Source organism: Siphateles boraxobius, unplaced genomic scaffold (assembly GCF_051911475.1).
Source record: "Siphateles boraxobius isolate OS27281-9 unplaced genomic scaffold, OSU_SipBor_1 65, whole genome shotgun sequence".
Classification (NCBI taxonomy): domain Eukaryota; kingdom Metazoa; phylum Chordata; class Actinopteri; order Cypriniformes; family Leuciscidae; genus Siphateles; species Siphateles boraxobius.
The window spans coordinates 18,588,712-18,613,487 of NW_027509192.1; the positions used below are offsets into that span (position 1 = coordinate 18,588,712).

Genomic DNA, 24,776 nt, shown 5'->3' on the forward strand with positions numbered 1-24,776 from the left:
ATTATAAAGCAGGCATTTGAATCTGCTTTAAAAAAAAAAATAATAACAGTTTTGGGATTCATTGAGAAATGTTGCAAGATATTGCTTGAGATAAACAAACAAACATCTTTCCAAAGTTGCAAAGTATAACTGCAACGACCAAAACAAATGAAGAGGAGTTTCAGTGTCATTCTGACAGAAAAAGAAAAAAATATTGTAAGAAATTTTTGACAAGGTAAATATTATGAATTGATTTAAAATATATTTATTTTGCTTTTTTTGTCAGGAAAAACCTTTGTTGTATGGACCAATTTTTTTTCCAATTTAAATGATCAACATGTCCATTCCAGTATGAGATTGCTGGAGGGGCAGAGACAATGTTCTCAAGGAATATAACTCTTTCTTTATAATTTCTTCCTTTTCTTCCCCCAGTGAAACATATCTCACCAATAGGTGTGTTGACAGGTTCAGGAGAAGTTAAAGAACCTAATGAGATAGTTTTATTTTTGAAAAGCACGAGTATGCCAGATGCAATAGCATCCATAACTGTGGCGAACTCTTTGGGAGTTACTGGTATATTATATTCTGAAAGAAATTCTGCATACCTAAAAAGCAGTCCTTCGTTATTAAAGAGCTGTTTAACATGAAATATAGCTGCTTATTTTTGATATGCACCGATATCGACGCGACGCGCGCACAACCCTTTTTGATTGGTCGACTGGCGTCGACGTCTGATTCTATCAAGCGAGCGTTGCGTTCAATCACTCACAGCATAGACTGGTGGGAGTTGTGAGTTTGTTTGGCGTCGTGTTGCTTGATAAGTGTCAACACACAGTGTCCTTCAGCAGTATTGGACGAAAACGTGCGTGAAAATGCATTGCGTCCGTGGTAAGTATATGCACATTCTTAATTTGGTATAATCTATGAATGAAGTTTGTACGTTGGAAGCAAGATGTCTTTAAAAAACAAACCTCCTACAGTTAAACTCTCCAGACGCTTCTGGTTTTCATACGTCACATGTCCATATTGTTAAAATGATGAATTCCACCTGCTAGGAAACTGAACATCCTCTACATCCACTTCATACATCCACTAAATTGTAACCAGTGCTGAGGTAAGCAAGAGAGGAATATTACTATAACTGAATTGAATTCACATGTCTGCTTTATGTGCATGCAGAAAACCCATCACTGTCATGGAGCTTAGTTGTGTTAATGATAGCAGTGCCTTGTTGTAGTTGCGATGTAATGTTTTGTGTTAGTGTCGGCTGCTCGATTATGGAAAAAATCTTAATCACGATTTTTGGTCAGTATTTAAATCACGATTATGTAACACGATTATTTCACATGACTTTGGGAACCTGTTGCATTTATTAAAAGACACCTTTCAACAATTCTTAAAACATTTAAATTTGAACATTTATTTTACTTTTTGAACATTTAAACAGCCCTGCAAACTCACAAGTGGTGAAAAAGGTGACATGTTAAAGTAATTTGTTGTAGGGGGTCACAAGGGCGTTATTTACCTTCATAAAGGACAATTTATTAAATTGCAAGGTAATGGTTCTAAAGGATCTACTTTGAGTTGTCAATTTAGAAAGTAAAATGGGTATTACATTTTTTTTAATACAGTTTTGTGTAAAAAAATTATTAAAGCTTTGGCAGTCTGGTCAAATTATGAGCGAAAGCCAGAGGTGTAAAAAATCATGGTTGTAATTCATGGTTATAATTATAATTCACCGTGAGTTTGATTGACTGGTCTGACCGATCATAATGCTGAATCTGCGTTTTGTCTGACAAACAAACCAGACAGGAGAGTTAGTAGATTAATGTTTGTGGACTTAAAAATAGTGTGTATTGACATATTTTCGCAGTTGAAACGTACTCGGTTACATACGTAACCTCGGTTCTCTCTAGAAGAGGGAACGAGTATTGCGTAAGTTGCTTACGCTACGGGTAAAGTCATCTTTTCTCGAGATATTGATGAAATCAGTGACGCAGCCTCCGAGCCTGACTTTTATACGCTAAGCCACCCCCATTTTGGCGGGCTGTGACGCGTAGAGGGCGCGACATCACGCGCAAGGCTCAGTGGTAGGCTGTAGCAGTTGCCCTAGGGCAGCCAATGAGAACGCAAGATAGCCTGCTCAAGGTCTGCTGGACCCTGCTGCACTGCGTTTACAGTAAATGGAAAATTAAGGATAATTTTTGGCTTCAATATCTCGAGAAAAGATGACTTTACCCGTAGCATAAGCAACCTACGCAATAAAATGACTGCATTTATATAGCGCTTTCACAGACTCAATGGCCACCAAAACGCTTTACACATTTGCCTCACATTCACCCATTCACTCACTCATTCATACACCGACGGCGGTGTCAGCCATGCAAGGCGCCATCAGCTGGGGTTAGGTTTCTTGCTCATGGACACCTCGACACTTGAACCGGGGATAGAACCACCAACCTTCTGGTTTGTAGACAGCCTACATGAACCACTGAGCCACTGCCGCCCCAAATAGGAGAGAACCTCTCGTAAGAGAACAATGTTCATTCATATTTATTATGTGCTATAGACCTTATGTAGCCCCGCCCCTTTTCAGTGCTGCGCTCGTTGTCTTTTGACTTCCGGTCTGTATTTTCACAGCGATCTTGCATAGGTATGAATGAACTGCTCGTAAAAAAATTCCCGGTCGACATTTGTTAAGACATCTGCTTTACAATGCTTATGATAAACATTACAATGCTCATGATAACTTTTGTTAACTCTACAATAAGTAAATCCACTTCACCAGCTAATTACTCCTGGACAGCGATGCCATAGAAATATACAGAGCGACCACAAAAACGAAAGTTCAAAGACAATATTCTAAAGATGACGGCGCCCACGTTTCTCTGGTGCATAAGGTCTATAACTTGTAGGAAGTGATGATCGGTTAATGTGCCGCTTGAACTGAGGCGCTACAAACGATCTGTCACGACTCAAAACAGTAATGTTTGAATTTCTTAAAAAATTACAAAATTTGAAAGCTGAGACTTGTTTCATATCAAAAGTAACCTGCTCTGTTTTGTCTGTCGGCACATTGTTACTGACCTCTTTGCTCTGCGATGTAGCCTATTTTTCACTGTGTGAGAGCAATATGGCGTATCGGACACAGCAACAGTAACTAAGGGGGCAGGTCTTTGCGAAGGGTCTATTACTTGTGGTTTTTGTTGTCAGGCTAAAAATGGCCGCTAAAAAAGGCTATAAATGGCCGCATTTATTCTGGCGGGTTTTAATGAAGACCTTTGAGTTTCTGTGTGTTGTAATAAAATGTAATATTATTATTAATTGAAGAAGTACAATATGGTGCAATAGTAATGCATTTCTTTTTTTTAAGTTAAACCGAACTTTGAATTTCTGTGTGTATATGATATGCAATAGTTTTATCAAGTAAAATGCTGGTGAGTAACTCTCAGATCAGCTCTGCAGATTAAGTTGATAAAAGAAGATTAAACATGCTTCTTTTGTCACATACTGTTTTTCATCTACCATATCATAGTGAAGAGAGGCCTTTTCCCAAATTTCTCAATTCATGTGCACTTGCGTTTTTTTGGACTTAAAATGGCTGCTGTGTGTGTGTGTGTCAGTTAAAGGCCCCTTGAAATCAGAATGTAAGTTTTTTGAGCTTTTATATAAATATGTTAACCTTAAGGTAATGAATAAGCTGGTTTGTTCCAAAACAGACAAAATTTGCATAATTCGCACCGCGGACTTCAGCTTCTCATCACATCTTCTGTCCAATCAAATGCTCTCTAGAATCTAAAGCTCCGCCCCCTACGCTATAAACACCACCTGGCCAAAGCGATCGTTGACACTTCAGGATCAATATTGGTCAAGATGTGTGTTCGTATGCTCGAGTTTTATTACGTTTTCGAACTGCTTGTTGGTTAAGAATGAAATGTCTAGAATTTATTCACCCCTCTACTATTGAATCAAACGTATCATCAGCGCTCGGATTCCATGGTGCTGTTAAGTACGACTTGCAGTTTGTGAGGTAAACTAAACGCTATTGGCTGTCTGGAAAGGCGGAGGAGCCATTCAATATGTCCCACCTTAGTTTCCGGTTTCAGTGGAAATTACATCAACGCATCAAACAAAGCTGCGCGTTCCAAGGCACTTCAGTGGGACTTTAAGTTTACAAGACCGTAGGGTGGCCCATTTGTCATTTTATTTTTCAGAAGGGTGTTCGTGAGTGCCACCTTGGCGCCCGCGATGCACACTTGTGCGAGACCGCACTGAAACAAGCTCAGACTTCTGTCTGACAGTCACAGCAGCATTGCATCACAAAAGTGTAGATTCGGGGGAAGATCCTTGCAGAAGAGCCTTTGGTTCCATTTGGGACAGTGTTGCAAATAAGCGATCTGGTCTGAAAAAACAAGCCCAAATTACACAACCCCTGGTTTTGGGGGGTGGGGTCTGCAGAGGGCACTGTAACTTCAACTGACGGATGCACAGAACAACACATAAATGTGTAGATCTAGCTAAAGCCTACCCGAGTGTACCTCATCAGCTGATCCAAAGGACCTTGAAACACTACCAAGTACCAACAGAGGTGGTTAAGCTGGTGATGTTACACATGGATTCACTGAAAATGAGGTTCACAGTGGGAAACCTCACCTCCAAATGGCAAAGGCTGGAGAAGGGCATCATGGCAGGATGCACTATTTCAGTGGTCCTGTTTGTGGCTGCCATGAATGTTCTTCTGAAAGCAGGAGAGATGTAGTGTAGAGGTCCTAAAGCAGACGACGCAACAAGACATCCTGCTTGCAGGACTTTCATGGACGATGTGACTGTGATGACCTCAGCAAATCAAGGAACGTAGTGGATCCTAAGTGCACTAGAAAATATGGCGACATGGGCACGGATGCAATTTAAACCAGAGAAATCCAGGGGTCTCAGTATCCACAAAGGAAATTTGATGAGGAACACCTTCTGCATCCAAGCCTCAGAGATCCCAATAAACCAAGACCAAGGGATCCGATGTCTTGGAAAAAACTATGACCACTCCCTAAAGGACATTGGCAGACTCAAAGACGCCAAAGTCCAAATGAACATCTGGCTTAAGGTAATTGACACCAGCCAGTTGCTTGGGAGGTTCAAGGTATGGTGCTTTCAGTATTGCATTATACCCAGACTGCAATGGCCCTTCCTGCTGTACAACTTTCCTTTGACACAAGTGGAAGCAATGGAGAAGATGTGCAGTAAGTTTGTGCGGAAATGGCTGGGTGTTCCCTGTACACCTATACATCAAGACCTCCAAGCTCCGCTTGACTTGTTTCATCAGTAGCTGAAGAATGCAAGGCCACCAAGGCAAAAGCAGTCAGCACGCTGCTCCTGTCAAAGGATGGGAAAGTCCAGCATGCTAGCAAATCAGGTGCAGCAGGAAGTGGAAGCCCCAAGAAGCGGTGTCGGAAGCTGAAACACACTGGAAACATCAGGAGATTGTCGGAGTGGTCTGCCAAGGCCGCATGGGACTTGGACATTACAACACCAAGAGGAGGAGCAAGGCCAACACCAAAGGCAAGAGAGAGCTTGTGGTGCAGATGGTTCGAGAGGCAGAAGAAGAACTCCGCCGTGTGAAAGCGGTAGGGCTGGCCTCTCAGGGGCAGTGGATGCAGTGGGAACAGGCACTCGAGCGATCACTGCCCTGGAAGAAAGTCTGGGAAACCGACCAAGACAAGCTGACTTTCTTGCTACATGCTGTGGCTGACCTCTTGCCAACCCCAAGTAATTTAAAGATCTGGGGCAAGGAAGAAGACCCATCATCTAAACACTGTGGAACACTGCGCTATGTACACTGAATCATATCTTGACGGCATGCCCCAAAGCACTGGGAGATGGTCAATACAGGTGGAGACACGACAAGGTACTGACAGAAGTCGCCAAATGGGTGGATCTGCAGAGGGTCAAAGCCAACAACAACCTGGCACCACAGTCTCCAAAATTCATCAACTTCCAGCGTGAAGACAACCATACTTCAAGGGTAAAGGCAACTGTCAAGCACCCGCCATCCATTCTACAGCGAACTTTTGATTGGGAGATGCAAGTGAACCTGGGAAGTAGGCTTGTCTTCCCACAAGACATTGCAGCGACCTCAGTCCGTCCGGATCTGGTCCTGATTTCCAGGAGCATCAAGACCATCTTAGTAGCTAAACTTACGGTGCCATGGGAGGACAGACTAGCTATCTCACATCAAATCAAGGCCAAGTACCAGGACTTGATCGATGAGGTTTTTACCAAAGGATGGCACGCAACCATGTTTCCCATCGAAGTCTGCTGTCGTGGTTTCCCGGCAACATCTTTGTGCTATTTCCTACAGAAGGTTGGCCTGGATCCAAAACATCTGAAGAAAGCCACCAGGGAGATAGCTCTGGCAGCTGAGACTAGCTCAAGATGGTTGTGGCTGAGGAGAGCCCACAGTTGGAACCCCTCTGCAGGCAAAGGCTAAATGCTCTTTGCTTCCCCACTCAGGTGAAGCGTACAGGTTAAGGGGCGAAACGCTAGTGAGCCTGAGACACCTGCTGGCGATGCAGAGGGGTCTTCAACAATGTGGACGCTCCGCCCACATTCTCACCGTGGAATACCATCACAAAGACACCATATCCAAGTAGCTCTTGCAATTCCTGCTTGTAGCAAAGCATCTTTGATGTTTATCTCACCTGTATGTAATGTTTTACAGGGAACAAAAATATATTTTGGCTTCTTTAATATCATAACCAATTGCCATTGTCACAAATTATCAGATTATCAAAATAACGATTTCACTCTGGAACAATTGAAAGGGGTTTTGTATCAGTTTTCTGTTATGTTCTGCCACCAAAAAAAATTCATTTTCGTTCCTTGAACTCTTTCTAGTCCCTGTCAACTTTTGCATGTTATTAAAGTACCAAATGACCGTCCCATCACAGCATAAGTTCACTTAATTAAAAATGGAGATTTAACTGTCCTGAGTTTCCTTTAAAACTCACAAGACACGTAAACTCTAGCCGCTTTAATTGCCCTGAAAATCTTATTTGCAAATATAATGTGTGCATTGATGGCTCTGAATTGTATTATTTAAGTGATTTCTTCCTGTTGTATCAAGCCACTTTTAATGGCATACAAACCTTTATTTATATAGCACTTTATACTATACGGATTGTTTCAAAGCAGCTTTACCGTGATAACAGGAAAATTATTCAATGATACAAACAGAATTCATTTCGGCTTTTTTTTTTTAGTTGTTCATTGTTCAGCTGAAGTCCGTTCAGTATTTATTCAGTTCCACTGTAAAGATCATCAATTATTAAATTAGTTAATTTCATCTATAAAGCAGTTCTGCAGAAAACAGTGATGTCATTGTCCAGTCAAAATATCTTTTTGAAAGACTGATAAAAACAAAAATTGTAACGTATTCATAAAGTCCAAAAAAATTGCATTGTTTTTTCAAGGAAAAAAAGTATAAATGTCATTTTGGGGATCAAAGATGAGTTTTAAGGGATACAATTATTATTGACTATAGGGGACTTTAAGACTTCTTAGACACTATAGTCCATATTGTTATTTGATTCATTGTACAGCCCTACTTTTGATTTATTCATCTAAAAATGGGCAAAATCCATGACCTTTCGCTTTATACAGCAAGTTCCATTTGTGACTGGATTCCGTCCACGTTTTCTGCATTCCAGAAATCATAGGGCTCACATGGTATTTTCTGTATGGCAGTATTTAAAACGAATATTGTACGTGTGAAATTGAAACTGGCATACAGCCCAGCACTACTATGTTGCTAAACTATTGGCAATGGAAATTGGACATTTCTCACCCACAAAATAATTTATTGAATTTTATTGAATGTGCTTTATGTAATTTTTAGTATTTCTGCAGTCATAATATATCTGTTTGCAATAGCATTCCTCGCACGCCCTCCTCCCCAAATGTGATTTACCACGTTCTTTCTGGATGGAGTGGGCCAGTTTTTGGCGGACATGGGAATCAAATAGTGTCTGTCTCTCCTCCTGCAAAACCTCTTCAGTTCACAGTGACTCATCTGTCCAGCTGCTAGATGGATCGAGAACAAAAAGAGCTTATGTACCATCTGGAGATAGCGCATACTTCTTCACATCTCACACACGTAGGCTTTACTATTCCTCATGAGTTATGCCTCCACTTTACGTTCCCATGAGAGAAATATGTCGGGAATTACCACTTAAAGTTCCTGAAACACACATCTTTAATTACTGCATTTATGTTTTTCATTGTTGCATATTCTAATTATCGAAACAGGGCAGTTCAGAAGAAATTAATGAGCATTGCAAAATAATTTGAAGTGATGTCCTGATATATATATATATTTTTGGGGTGTAAAATAAAAAGTCTGAAGGTGATGCTTTCCTGATATCATAATTAAGAAAAAAAAGCCTCATTAAAAGGATGAAATTATTGCGGGAAAAACTATTAAGGCACCATTCACACGCACACATAAATTTGCATTCCACTGCACTGCTTTTATGTTGTTTTTAAATGTTATAACATTGTGTTTGCTTCTTTTGCTGTGCCATGCTCATGACACGAATTTCTAAAAACTTGGTATTTAAGTTAAAAGAAGTTCGAAAAAATACATTTCCACACATTTCTTCATTCCACTGCTAAAAACAGTTGTTTTTAAACATAAAAATGTTTTCTGTGTGAATAGCCTTTAAGTAGTTTGGATTAATATTATTACAGTATGTCAAGGTCAATAAGTCTCTTAAAAGTCTCTTTTATGACGAGTTAAGGTCAGTTGTAAACTGTCATATGGTACAATCCCTTAAAAACCAAATTATATTTATGAATTAATAATTCATATTTGTGGAAATACCTTTTACTTTGAAAATATATTTTTTTTAAACTTGTAATGGCTTTGTGTGATGAAGAGGCCAAAACACAAGTTGTTGACATACGGTTTAAAAAGTATTTTACTTTTTTTTTTTTATGGCCATTGTCTACTTTCATATCATGAAACTGAGCAGTGTGAACATTTTTCATAATATCTCCTTTTGTTTTCAATGTAAGAAAAAAGGTCATACAGGTTTGGAACGATGTGATGAGAGTAAATAATCACTGAATATTTATTTTTTGGTGAACTATCACTTTATGAACAGGTTTGATAGTAATTGAGCTTTGCCCTCTACGTAAATAAATCTTCAAGGTTGCACATTTTGTGTCTGCATTATTTGCATTCTTGTCACAGTAAGATCAATTAAAGAAAAAATGTATCCTTTTTTGCAAACTGACAATTTACCCAAGAGATGTTGTTCACTGGAGTTTTATGGACCGTAATATTGCTCTATGATTAAATCAGAGTCACCGCAATGTTTGTAGGGCACTTAACATGATGAACCTCATGACATAACATCATGAACTCATTCGAAACACAATTGAACATAAATTGTTTTATAGTTTGAGGGAGCGTTCTTCATGATTCTGAAGTGCGTTTTTAACCTCTTTATCAAAGTTTGGTTTAACAGTTATTGCGTAAATGGAAAAAGAATGTGTTTTGACAGATTCTCAGTGATTGTTAAAGGTCATGGTTTTGCTTGGCTGAAGGAATGGCCCCTAAACAAGCATGAAGTTGGTGCCTCACCATGGTGGGCTCGCTCGCCGTTTGATTTCTTTTGTGACTCTTCCAAGCGTCCATTCCTCCCCCAAATGCCAGACAACTCCTGGCCACCCCAACCCCACTCATGTTTTGTGTGCTGCTCAAACACTGATCATGTGACTTTTGTCCCAACACAATCGCAGTGCCTCGCCATTGGCCGGTGGCTTTGAAAGAGCATCAGTCTCCATGGTGACGGAATGGCGGCACCACTTCAGATTGTCTCCGGGCCCCTCCTAACGTTTCACACGGACTCTCACGTACCACATCAGGTGGTTTCAACTGTCTCGCAGTCTCAGACGAGTCTTGCACTTTCTAAAGATAGCATTATAGGTGAGTAACCCGTTTTTATGGGCATGTAGGCATATAGGGCTTCATTTTTCAATGTCTTTAAGTTTCATGCAAACTTGTGGGCTGTAAACATATGTTAGATTTGCAAGAGTTCAAAAAAATTAGCTTGATTTTAGCTGCGCTGTTCCGTTGAAGAGATGTTTTATCACACTAAAGTGCTGGTTTTCTAATTACGCAGATCTTTTGTTCTTGGTCATGGTAATTTTTTGTGTTACCATGGTAATGTAATTTAGTCAAATATTCTTCAGGGAGAGGAGGTGAATTCAGGAAACAGTTGCCAAAAAATGCTTCTTGATGGTGTTTCTCTGTAAAGTTTTCGTGTTGTATAGCCTTGAATGAGATATTACGGTAGTTTAGTATTTTTATGTTTTTTTCTTTCCTTTTTTTTTATTGGAGGTCCTGTTGATGCCTCCAAAATGTATGAATGTCATTGCATTAGATAAAACAAGCAAGTGGCGTCTGAAAACAAATGCGGCAAGAACAGTCTTTTTTACTATTTTGATTTACCCAATTCCATATGATCTGACTTGTACGGTTTGGTATGATCTGCTCTTTTCGGCGTGGATTTAGGAGATTCATACATTTTATGTTCATACAGTTCATGGTCCCAAGGTCATTTGTAAAGGATATGATTTTAAAAATGTATATTAGGCTATGCAGAGGCACTTTTGAATCCATTGGTGTTTGTGTCATCCTGGCTAGATGTGTCCGTCATATTGAACAGTATATCTGTGGTATATTTTAAAATGAACAAAATTCTTATTGTGAAGTGTTTTGTTTAAAAAGTGCTCGTAATATATTTCTTTAAAATACTTGCCACTTGAATTTTTATTTTAAGATATGACTCAAGTGTCAACACTTTTGGGCACACAGTTTATGTGCAATGAATTATAATCATTCTTTTGTATATTGATGATTGTGGATGTAAGTACTTGTTGAATGACATGGCATCATTTCTAATTTCAATTCTGAAATTCCTGTTGACCTGTTGCCCTCAGGAATGATTCCTTGTCTGGAATCCACCCAATATACTGTCATTTACACAAACCGGATTTAATTATCATCTCTCTACCACCTAGAGCGTTCCAGAAGCCTAACAAAGCTTCATTCATACTGAAGATGTGCTGGCTATAATTCAGTAACATTTGGTGGATATGTTTTGAAATTTGAATGACATTTGGGTTTATGGATCTACAAATGCATTAACAAGACTAATTTCTAAGAACTGGAACAAAAACATCTTTATATGTGTCTGTATCTCGTTGGTAGTGATGAAGGATGAAAGTGAAATGTTTTGAAAGCGTCATTGTTCTCTGTGTTTGGATATCTGTCAGACAGAGCTGGGGGGCTTTGAAAGATGAGTGCTTTTGTTTCTTGTGCCCCATGACCCCTCAGGCACATGACAGGTGATTTTGTTCATAGCCCTCTTCCTGAGCTTTTGAAAGCCTTTCTGACAGAAAGAAAAACAACCGGCCCACCCAAAACCGCAACTCCAAATTTTGACGTGGTCTTGAAGTACTTAAAGCTGTTTTACTGTCTTACAGACCCAAAGAACTCCAGATGCTCTGATAGTTAGTTGTCTTTAACAAGACAAGCATTACTGTTGTCATTGCTCATACTTGTGTTCAGGGATTTGGTCTTAGCTGGTTTAGTTGGTCTCCAGCTTGGCCAAGCTGGTGTTTATCTGGTTGGCCAGCTGGTCTCCAAACCTTACAAATACCCAAAACCCCTCTAAAACCAGCAAACAGACTAGCTTGGCCCAGGCTTGGACACCAGCGAACTATTTGCTGCTTGTGTTTTTATGGAAACCTAGATATATTTTTATTTTTTGCATTCTTTGATAAGTAGAATGCTAAAAATGAATAGAGATGAAATAACATTTTAATTTTTTAAATTTTAATTTTAATAGAAATATTTTGTTACATTATAAATGTTTTAATGTCACGTTTGATCAATTTAATGCACCCTTACTTAATAAAATTATTCATTTATTTCTAAAAACAACAAACTAAAAATGTACTGACCCATATGAATTGTAGTGTATATGGACACTAAGTGTAGAAAAATGAGATGAGATCTAACTGATACACTGTAAAAAAAAAATCGAATTTTTACAGGAAAAAACTGGCAGCTGTGGTTGCCAGAATAATTAAGTAAAAATACAGTAATTTACTCATTTAGTATCCAGGTTCTGTGAATATGCAAATGAGCCCCGCCTCCACTCACTCACACCAGCTCAGAGATCCACTCGTTGACGATCACACGTTGACCTGATTGGTTACAAGGTAGTTTGTGACGTCAAAAACACCAGCGATTTCAAACCGTGTTTTTGAGACTGTCTTTGTTTCACTGCAGTTTTAAGGAGAAAATACTCAGCAATGGTGTTAACTTATGAGTTTGCACATGGTTTGTCTTAAAGCATATTAAAAACACCACATAGACATATAAACAATATTTAAAGCTAGATTTTCACCACAGGGGGACTTTGAAACAACTGTAATTTACAAAAAAATCAAAAATAAATAAATGACGTTTTCAACTATTAAGTCCAGTAGCCCTTTTCTGCTGAATTAGCAAGGCCATGTTTTAACATATACTAACATCACCATAATAACTGATGGTAAAGAGAATCCACATGATGAATCAAAGTTCATCACAAGTTGCTTTGAAAGCTGATGGAAATACTATGTAGAAAATGCATGCAGTGTAATGCACACAAACACAAAACAAGTAACGCAATAAACAATAATTTAACAAAAGATGTAACATAAAATCGTAATAAACATAACCGATAACAAAAAACTAAGTAGAAACATATTTATTAAAATTAATAAAACACAAAATGTGAAGTGTCAAACGGATAATTCTGGTTGATAATGTAAATATTCCCTTTATGGCAGATTAACAGTAAATGCCCAATAGTAAAATTCTTTACAACTGTCTATATAAATTTACAAACAAAAAAACCTAAATTAACTAATTTTAAAGTCTACAAGTAAATGTATGCATCACAACATTGTAATGTGCAGAATGAAAATGAATATTCATCTAGAGAAATGCCAAGGGTAGCAGAGTACTTTTTAAATATTATATTTAAGTTGAAGCAAAAGTAATTTAAATGTAAAAATAATAAGCATTCACAATTGTAAGTATCAGCCGTACCAAAAAAAAATCTCCCATTTTGACCGATATTGTACAGACATATTGTTCATCCCTAAAACTATCAAAGAGCAGTTAGAAGTCTGTTTAGATTCTGGTTTACTTTTCAGATACAACTTTGGTCACATGTAAAATATCTGCCAAGATACAGTAAGTCGGGAGAAAAAGTTAAGGCAGAAAAATCATCAGCAATTAAATGAGCAGCAGGTGGACATAATCACGTTTATTCTTTTCGAGAGAAAATGACTCGACATTCTTTCAATCTCACTGTGAATCTGACAAAATAATCAGCAAATCTTAAGGGTTATAAATGTGTAACTATGTTTGTTTTTCAACTTTGGTTTTAGGAAATAAACTAAATAGTGTCATGAAAGTTCAGATTGAATTTGTATTATCTGGGTATGATATAGTTTTGTGGTTCTGAGTGTTTTAGTGCAAGCTTAACTTCTATTGAAAGATGAATATTTCTTCAAACTCTTAGATGTTGTTGAATATAATTTGCTTTGAGTGTGCGTTTAAAATAGACCTGAAACTCAAGTCGTTTTGAATTGTCTTCAGCCTTAGGAGAAAGGGGAACACTTTTATTGTTGACAATGTGATTTGGGGCTTTTCTTTACTGAGTTATTGGAGTTTAACTGAAAAATGAGAAGTGTAAGTTGCAATCCCAGCAAATGACAAAGAACTCTGTCATCATGTGGTGACCGTAATGACAGAGTTGGGCTATATTTAACCGCGCTGCCTATAAACAGCCAAGCAGTGCTACCTTGGTTTGTTTCAGCTTTCACTTCATCCTGCACTTGATCCCAAAGCTAAGCATTGCATCTTGTGGAGAAGCTTTATGCATGTGTATAAATCACTGTTACTAAACAAGATTGCATTTTTAAAGGATCATATGTTCCCTCCTGACTGAAAGCTTGTTCTAAATCATTTTGGATTTTGCTTTTCTGTATATTTTTCTTCGCTTCAAAAGAAAATTGATTCCAGTACTGATGTTAAAGCTAAAGATGAGATGCTATAATATGCACAAAAATAAACTCTGGGTCAAGAGTGTGCGTATTAAAACACATGTGCCAAGATATTATAAATGTATTCTTTGTATTCACCTTGATTTTGTAAAACTTCCATTGCCATTTTAAAGGCACATTTAAATTTAATGACTCTATAAATATCAAGTAAAAAGTTTAATAAAGTTAATTAATACTTTTTTTTTTTTTTTTTTTTTTTACTTTTCCAAAGTATTTTTGTGCATGTGATGGACTTGATGGTGAGATCAGATCTCCGTGTGGAGCACCGGCTGATGTCAGACTCCTTTTTTATTCAAAAATATTACTATAATTACAACTAATGTTAAAAAGAATGTTTGAAAATGTAAACCGATCTTTCCTACTGACACACTACAGCAAAAGATATAAATAACTGGCTGTGTGTGTGTGTGTGTGTGTGTGTGTGTGTGTGTGTGTGTGTGTGTGTGTGTGTGTGTGTGTGTGTGTGTGTGTGTGTGTGTGTGTGTGTGTGTGTGTGTGTGTGTGTGTGTGTGTGTGTGTGTGTGGATATGGGTGAATTCAGGTTGATTGGGACGCATTTTCCAAGTGTTATTTTTCATTTTGTTTTTCCATCTCAATGGCAAATATTTTCCCAATCTTATGTATATATATATGTGTATATGTATATGCATGTACAGTATATCTTTTTCTTCGTTCTTTCTTAATTGTGAAAGAAAAAGACAGAAGACCGTACACCACAAGACCGCACATACCATTTAAACCCACAACCTGTTCACACAATGTTGGCATGCCTGTTCCAATTATGGGGTTTTTTTTCTTTTCTTTTTTTGTAGCCTTCTGTCAAGGTCAGATTGTTTTGTTAAGCAAACATTTTTCACTTCTCTCTTGAAGAAGAGCTTTGTCAGTTATTTGTAATAAGAAAGAAGGTTCATAGCCTTACCAAAAATGGTTATCCAAAGCCATTGTATTTGCAGTTAAGGGAATAGTTCAGGCAAACAAGAAAATCTCACCATCATGTTGTTCCAAACCTGTATGACTTTCTTTATTCCGTGAAACATAAAAACAGTTTGGGTGTACCAAGGCCATGTTCATCCAGATGGTCTTGACAGCAAAAATTCACGTATGGAAGTAGTTTGAAATGCGATTCCAATCAGATTTTTACAGATGTGACTCAATCTGGACACTCTGGCTGTCTTTTGCAGCACTCTTAACGCAACACACAACGATAACGTCAAAACTGGTGATAGAAATGGCAGAAGTATTCATATTGTGTTCAAATGGTATGTCCAAATATTTGGGCATTTCACTGTGGATGGAGGAGTTCTGCACCGCGACTCTGTAGGGCGCTTACTAAAGCAACCTATAGTTTGGTTATGTCTGGATACACAAATCTTTTTTGATCACTTGCAATTAATAGTGTGGACAGTCTGCCTGAAAAGATCTGATTTGAAAAAGAAAAAAAAAGTAGCCTAATTCCCTTAATCATAGTGTTCAGTCACTGTTATGGGTTGTTAATGTAGTATGCAGTGGTCTGTTTTGAGCACAGCACACCTGTCCATGTTTTGTCCACTGATCTAAAGAGACTTTAGAGTGTCTCTGTCATTGGATTCTTCAAAGTGCACCTGTGCTTTGAAAACATCTCCTGGAAGAATGATGAAATCTGTTTGAGGGAAACTACTGGGTCACATCTGTTCACGTTTTATGTTGAAACAAGCTTAACCGCTGAGTGCGCTTTTCTTTATGATGGAATATTTATTCTTTTACAATGCAACAAACGGCTTTGTTTGCGAATTGAAATGCAATGACAAGATGGATTAGGTGAGGAAGTAGTCGCGTTCCTATTCAGGCCAATCCTTTTGCAGTTGAGTTGTTTCCTCATAAAGTAGGTCATGTGGTTATCTCAGGCATGCTTTCTGATGTCCATAATATCAAATGATAAACAAACAAACAAATTGTACTCTCGAGAAATCGGTTTAAAATGATAAACTCACATTAGATGCCAGTTTTATTCTACAGTTGGACCACCTCATGTAGTCCGGCATTTTATGCTCACATGACCAGACAAATACTGCTCGCTGTATCTCTATAACATTCTTGTTATTGGACATTTTTGTTTGCCAAATTATTTAAAAACCATGCAATGGCAATGATATTCAGAGTGACTCTACATCCACACCAATAGGTGGCAATACCGAGTCCAAGACTACTGTTGCATGGCTAGCAAAATATACAACAAATTATTTGGTGCACATTAAATTCACGAAACTGTGGGGATGTTAGTAACCCTGATAGGACGGCTCCAGAAAGCGTGGGGGGTCTGAGACGCCGCGGGGGATGGGCCGAGATTACAGGTTTAAGAAGTTGCCCTCAGGAATGCTTCAAAAGTGTCAGTGGAACATAAAACAGATAAAACCAAGAGTTATAATCACCCTTAATCCCTTAATGTTGGCCACTCTGAGGCCAAACCTGCCTTGATCACACTTCACTAAATTAGAAGAGTAAAAACTAAATCTAATTTAGAAAACTAAATTAGTTTTATTAATCGTATATAGTGCCAATGAACTCCACTTGTTGAGCATAGACTGCTGTTATGTGATAAAGCATTGTATTATTATCACGGTGCAGAAGGTAATTGTATTGCTCTTGATGGCACAGAGTGAGAGGACGCATTAATAATTGACTGCTGGTTTTGTTGTGTGTCGTTGTGTGCACAAATAAGGCCAAAGGCTCAGTTGGTACTCATTACATTGTCATTGTGAAATTACTAGGGCAATAGATACCAGATGTTTACATCTACTGTATTTAACTGCTCAATGTATCCGTGGTTGAGTTTCGTGCAGGTCATGTTTCCCAACTTCAGAAGAATAAAATTAAGCTGATTTGTAGCCATATCGTTTTGCATTTTGACATAATTTCCCTAACAATAAATCACATTAACCAAATTTTCAACACCACAATACATAAACATTTGTATATTATGTGGAAGCTTTTATTCATCATGCTAGTATTTGTTTTGCCTTAAATTTTGGGAATAACCAAATATTAATTAAATATATAAATAAACGAATGTATTGAAATAATAAATAAATATGTCTCTTACAAAATTTATAATGCATAAATAAATGATCCAATATGGCAAATTTCTTTATTGTTCACACATTTTAGCCCTTAATTTCTTTATTTTTATTCATTTATAAATGTATTAATTCCTTTATCATTTGCATATGTATTTATTTATTTAATTTATCCGTTTATTTTATTAATTCATTTAAAGATAGAAAAAAATCTGGATGTGTCTAGGATGATTTTCATTACTGTATTATAATAATGAGAATCCAACAACATTATTATGAATAGTGAGAATCATAAACTCGAAAGTAAAACCGGACACATCACAGTAATGAAAAATTATTAGGAAAATGAGCTGAATTGTCATGAACGTCTTAATGGTCTTATAAATTGGCTTAATTTTCTTGATACAAAACTATTTATTTATTTTATTTGTTTTTGGGTTGTAATATGACACAGATATATTTTCAATAGATTCACCCACATAAGCATTTAATGATTTGTGATTGAGCTGTTCACTTGGGTTTTTGTTGTATGGTTTCAGTGGGAAGCTGATGGTCCGGTTTCAGTTTACCGTGTGTGTTTAAGCTCTCATCTACAACAGTGCGTATTATCTATTGAAAAGAAACATCACAAATGAGATCTCTTGTTGTCTCCACTGATTCTCTAGACAGCAGTGAGATTAAATTCAGTCTTTTTTTTTTTAGAAATAAAAGAGAATGGAGACCTCCATGAAGTCTTCTGAACTGTGAGCAATAAAGCTTTCCTCTGGGTACCAAAATTGACAGAAATCTGTTTGAATAGCTGAACATGTGACTTCCGTCGCAAGCATCTGGTTACGCTCACACACAGATACAAGCTGTGTGAAAAAACACCTCCAAATGCTCACTCATGCAAAACACATCAATAAGAAAAATCTAAACCTAAGTTTTGCTCATTGCACGCTGTTAGTTCATGCTATTTAATGCTTAATGTTAAAAATTAAAACCTAATTAAACCTTATTGTAAAGTGTTACCAACATGTTATACAAATAGTGTATTGTTAATAATGAATAACATTTTTTCTGTTTGGGTTATGTTTGTGTTAGCAAAATTAGCAATTATTATTAGCTCTGGAAAACTGAGGTCTAAGTCAAGTATGTCCTCATTAAGTGAACTAAATGGATGGGCGTGTGTGTGAAAGACGTCAATAGCGAGGGGACAGAAACTCAAGACCAGACACTCCTCCTACCTGGAGACGGGGGCGGAGCTTAGAGAGAGAGAGAGAGAGAGAGAGAGAGAGAGAGAGAGAGAGAGCTGCAGATGTGAGTGGGAAGTGCTGTCAGACTCTTGAGGAGTGTTAAAGACCCGAACACACTCACACACACACACTCCACCTGCACATCTTTCTCAAAGGAGAACATTTCTGCATTCATGTGGAAGTAGCCGGCAAAGCCAGGAGGAATTCTGTATTTATGAGGTAAGAAAACTGTACTCCGCTTGTTTGTTTGCAGTTGTAAATCAACCTGTTGTTCCTGAGCCGCTGCTGTGACGTCTGTGAGATCTCTGGGGCTCAGATTGTTTTACATCAAGCCTTGTTCAGAGGGAAACTTTATTGCTCAGAGGTTTCTCTCTAATAGCTCGGGAGACTAAATGGAGGTCTTTGTTTAATTTCATTTAAGCGTTGCCTCTTTTTCAGATGTTTTTCCTAAAATATACACACAATGAGAACAATAAAATGAATGTGAGTATAGCCAAGCTCATATAATTTGATTTTAGATTAATCGTGGCAAATCTGGGCACTGTTTGAGACATTGTTGAGCTCTTTTCTGAGACACATCTAAGATTATTGAGTCTTTCTTAAAAGAAAAATCTGAGTCTCACATTGTTCTCCATTTAATCTTATTTCTTTATTCTCATTTGATAGAGTTGGGTTTTTAAAAAAATCTCCTTAGTGTTTTTTAAACATATTTTGGAGAAATAAAATATTATACTATTAAGTGTATAAAGGAACTATAAAAGGAATATGGAAAACATAGAACAATATCTTTGAGTTTATAATCCAATTTTTAATGTTTAATAGCAAACTTTGGTATTTTAGAAAGTCTTAGAGAGGGTTGAGATCTCTTCTGACACTCCAGAGGAGACACAAGTGAGACTATTCTTTTTCTGAAGAAAAATATGAGCAGTTCATTTAAGCAAACGCGTGGATAAAAGAAAATTTGATTTGAGAAGGATCAATTGAGATGTTTATAACTAGATGTTTGATGTTAAATTGCAAACTTTGCTATCTTGGAAAATCTGACAATAGTTTGAGATTTCTTCTGAAACTCCAGAATGGAGACCTTTTAAATATTTGTACTATTTTTTTCCAAACATATGACGAATAACTGATGATAGCGTGGGTCCTGGATTTAATTATGTTCCCTGGTGTTCAGAGCTACATTATTCATGCTTCTTAACATGGCGCTTTTCACTAAGTCCTTTATGAACTTGCTGTTTGCTTTTAATCTAACCAGATTTCCCTGTCGATCTCTATTTAACTGCATTCGCTCTGCTAATGACCAGACTGCATGCTTTAAAGTCCAGCACAGACACAAAATCTGGTTATTATCCTTTTAACTCAACAAAACCTTCTCAATCATTTTTCATTATATGCATGACTTGACCACTCAGAACACCCTAGCAACTGCATAGCAACGCATCCCGTAAGATATTGCAGATGCAGCACCTGTGGAATATGTGGTCACGTGAAACATTTCAATGACTAATCAACTTAAATCTTGTGACGTAGAGTCAAAAGCTGCAGGTCGTGTTTTGAAATGCCCAGCTCAGCTCTTTGTTAAAGTGGCAGTTCAGCACTTGGCTTGTTAAGCCGTTTAGGTGATCGTGATGTGATCATGCGCCATGTTACTGATGAGGAACAGCAGGTCCCAGTGCACAGCTGTACATTAGAGATGTGTGAGACATGGGAACCGTTGCACAGGAGAGTGAGTTTCAGTAATGGTTGTAAGTCGAGACACCTTTATAGTGCTTTATACTATTGTTTTAAAGCAGCTTTACAGTGATAAACGGAACGGTGAGGCAAACAGAATTCAATTCTGCTGTAAACAGCTTGAAAAAAACTATTGTAAACAGTCACTATTCATCTGAAGTCAGTTCAGTGTTGATTCAGTTCTGCTCAATAACTGTGTAAAGATCATCAATAATTAAATGACTTCAGTTTAGCTGTAAAGCGTTTCTGGAGAAAACATGAGAGTCCAGCTCAGTTCTCATCCGGTAGTGTCAGTGCAGTCAAATCAGTAATATTGTTGAATATTAAATGTGTTTGTAGTTAATTAAAGTGGTAATATAGAATTTAATGAGATCAAGTCTTTGTGTTTCTACTTTTTTGGGGGACAAATTTGTACCCAGAAGGGACCAAAAACCTCCCTTTAGGGACGTCCTCATTTGTAAATCTGGAAGAATATTGAAGTAGTTAACGGCTTTTTAAAATTGTAAAAATGCAGAAAGTTTGGTTTGTGTGAGTAGTATTGTGTAAGGGGAGAGAATATTCAGTTTGTAGAGTATAAAAACCATTACGTCTATGGATGTCTACATTTAGATAGCCAAGTAAACGTGTGTGTGTTCTGTGATATCACTGTTATTACAGTGATAATTAACACGTCCTTATTATTGCTGCGTAAATAATCGAACGTTTAAGGTTCATGGTCTGTTGTAGTAATTTATTAATGCTTTTACACTTTTAAATTGATGGGTGATTAGAATAATGTCAACTCATTGTTCCCAGTCTTTGAAAATGCTTATTGCGTTCATAGAGTAAACCTTACGCTCATTGTTTACAGTATATGGAAGTTACTCTCATAATTCGGAAAATACTAATGGCTATATTTCAGAAAAACATGTCTAAGTCACATTAAAAAATATGTATATTATGTTTGGCATAATGAATGAAAGCGGGTAAAATTAAGATTTTTTTGCATTGTGACATTTTTTCAAGTCAAGAATTTGATCCTTTGTTATTATTCAAAAAACTTCCTTTGGAGAAATTAGATAAAATATGCATGTAAAGAAAATGAAAAAGAAAATGTGGAGAACATAGAAAAATATATTTTAGAAGAATTTTATGAGAAATATTTAAGTTTATGATGAGATGTTGGACGTATAGTTGCAAACTGGTATTTTGAAAAATCTGAGCAGTTTCAGACACTGATCTCTGAAACTGTAGAGAGAAGGAAGTAGTATAGACTCAAGCAAAGGTCTCATTTTGCTCATCATTTAACCTAATTTCTATCTAGAGAAACATAAAGGAGGTATAAAAGGAAAGAAAATGAGAAGAATTTGATTGGTTCAAAATTAGATGTTTGACATTTATTTTTATATATGTGTGTGTGTGTGTGTGTATATATATATATATATATATATATATATATATATATAGTGCTTTACAGTAATGAGAATTTGAGGGAAATGCGCTTATCTTGATCTTAAATAGGTTTAATTTTCTGTATCATGCAATATTTTCAGATAAAGTGTGACCTGGTCAAGCTCTTTTTCAGTTTTTTACTCATATCCCCATGGTAGTAGGAAACACATCATGGTCTTTTATTGGAACGAGATGACCAGTGTGAGTTTCATTGACCCCTGTGGTGACCACGAAGCATTGCTTTCTCTGGATCAATGTTGAGTAACACATGTGAGCTTTCATTATGGTTTGTGAAAGCTTTTGTATTTTAAGATCGACAGTTTCACCTTAAATGCAAATCATTCACTTAGTTTGTAAGTATTCAGTGAAAACCTTCTCCCAGTTTCTCTCTATTGTTATCTGGATCTTTCTAGTTCTCTGCAACTTACTCTCTCATGACGTGTAAGCTTTCACACTTTATTGACAATCTGAAAGGTGTAAAAATATGTTCAAAAGTGTGAAGATTCCCAGATAACTCCACAAAAAGCCTTTGATCGCTCTCAAGGTCAGGTTAGCTTCTAGCCAAATCAAACCCATGCACTTAAATGCACTTAAAAAGACCCAGATGATAAATGTTATAGAAAAATGTTCCCAATATTCCATTTTTAGAAATGGTATCAGAAACTTTAAAACGGACAGTTTTCTTAATGCAAGTAGAACATTGGCATAACATTTATAAAAATATTCTCCATTTCAATTAACATTTTAGTGTTTAACATTTACATTCAAATGCAATGTTTAATGGTGAATTGTGTTGCTGAATATGTACAAAATAATGCTTTGTCTAGGCAATACCATCCTCAGTTATTTTGGTAAGCGGAAACTAGCAAAAGTTGTTTCAGCATGAAAAGGTTTGCAAAGTTACAAAGCACAAAGTCACAAGTTATTCTCTCAGTCCGACACTGTTTCTGAACTCTCTGAAACACTTTAATTCTAGTCTTGAGTTTTCTTCCGGCAACGAACACGTCACAATATTACTCATTTAAATAAATCCCACCCAAGGCTTACGCAAAAAAAAGGGGCCTGGTTGAGTTGAGTTAGTAGTGTGTTGAACCTCATGGTTATGGTGAGAAGCAGGTAATTTCCCAAACATGCACGAAGCTCTTGACCAATCACAACACACTGGTCCAGTCGACCAATCAGAACACATTGTGCTTTTCATAAGGAGGAGCTTCATCGAGCAGGAACTAAACAGAGCATTACTGACAGACTGGGAAGAGGGGAAATGTAACAATGTCAAATATGCATTTATATTGCAGGGCTCCTATTGTACTTTTTTACTTTTTCAACTTTAGTTAATGTGTAAGATCAAAGTCCACTCCAAAGGGAGATATTTTATTTAATAGAATCCACTTTCCAAGAACAACAACGAAAGGCTCATTTGGACTACAACACGATATTTCCAGGCTTTATGAAGTCATAATGTTCCTCATTTAAATAATCCCTCAGCTCATTTGTTTGACCTTTTGTTAACATTGACAGGGTCTGAATCAGGTTTGAAATTCGCACCATCCTTTATATTTGCACTAGAGCAGACGTCGCCGTTATTGAGGGGCAGGACATTTCCGCTGGTGTAATGTTTCTAAAATCCTTTCACTCAACCTCGATTGAGTTAACATTCTTGGAGTGTTTATTTTTATTGCTTCAAAAATATTCTGAATATGTATAAAATACTACTTCATCTAGGTCATTCACATTATTTGAACATTAGGAACCATTATTGTGGGAACTTTCTTATCTAGTCAGGTAAATAATCTTCTAGTAAAATTTTGTTGCACTGTACATTTCCACAGGCCAGTTTTTTGTTATAGTTTGACATAACATTCCAGAAAATTTAACACCTTAATTGTATTAACATTTTAAGCATTCTAGCTACAGTGCTTTGTAATGTTCCAGATGTGTGTTGTTGAATATATCCTTCCTTACCTACAAGAGCAGGTGCAGTTATTCTCCTGCTCTTCTTGTGGTTATTGAACAATATGAAAGAAAGATGAACCAACTGCAACTCCAATGTAAACAAATTATGGAAGAGACTGTAGATGTCAACCTTCCCTTCACAATTTGGTATAAGCATTCCTAGAAAGAATTAGCATGACATAATCATAATCATCATAAACATAATCATTAAATGCTTTTATGCTCCACCTCCGAGAGTGGACCGCTTTCAAAGTCAAAGACATGGTGCACATTTTCTGGATGGTTATATGAATTTATTTCTTAATATAAAAAAACACACCGTTTTGATTACACATCTTCTATGATGAATACGTTTTTTCATGAAATTTCTGAAGGAAAATGTTTTGTGAGATTTTTGGGCGTTCCATAAAAAATGTCAGGGTGGTACAACTGTTCTGATATCATAATAAAGAAAAAAAGCCCCTTTTGGAGGGGAAGGGTGAGTTAAAAGCGTTTTGTTAAAAATTTTGTAAAAACTTGAAAAACATTTGTCTGCCAAATTTAAGTCATGTGGTGCAACCATTTGTAAGAATATATTTTTATCTTTAAAATATATTTAAATGTTTGCTTTTAATCATGATTAATGTGTACAGTCACATCGTGTATTTAAGGTGAATGGAAAATATGTTCTTACGTTTTGGTTATGGAAATATGTTCTTACGTTTTGGTTATGGATTACATCACATATTTAGACTAAATAAATTTAAACTTCAAAACGAAATGAAAGTCAATATATAACACAAAGATTCAAACTTGGCACATTTAGGCTATTTAATTTGAAAATAATTTTATTCATCTTGGACACTGTTTTTGCAAATGTTTATATTAGATAACCTCAGATTTGGTTGTCTGGAACTTTTTTTGAATCTTCTCTCAAAGTGGTGAGTTTGTGAGACAAATTAAGTTATTTTTAAGGTGCCTTCATTTTTTTGAAGGCAGGTGATGCTTCTATTTTCTTCCTGGCCTTAGCAGCTGCTGTTATTTTTATTCTACAAAATCACAGTTCAGGAAAAGGTTTAGTCTGTCTCTCATTTTCTCATGTCTCATCCTGACACCCTTTTCAGCTTTTCTCACAAAGCTCAGTTGTTTGATAATCTTTGATAATCTGAAAGACCTTAGATCCCAATCCTCTGAGTTGTAACTTTGTTTCATCCTTGGTTCC

The 24,776-nt window shown here is 36.8% G+C and overlaps 1 protein-coding gene across 5 annotated transcripts in view; it reads left to right on the top strand.

Annotated features, from left to right (window-relative positions):
• Window positions 1-740: 740 nt before the first annotated feature.
• rassf7a (Ras association domain family member 7a) overlaps window positions 741-24,776 on the top strand; it is a 47,252-nt gene continuing 23,216 nt past the window's right edge. Inside the window, exons 1-2 of one of the 5 annotated variants that reach the window (XM_077211379.1) lie at window positions 747-867; window positions 1,035-1,093. The gene's annotated coding sequence lies outside the window, so the exon portion shown is untranslated. Of the gene's footprint in view, window positions 868-959; window positions 1,094-9,867; window positions 9,965-18,510; window positions 18,674-24,776 lie in introns of those variants that run through there. The other 4 variants (XM_077211376.1, XM_077211377.1, XM_077211380.1 and 1 more) reach the window with 4 other exon arrangements.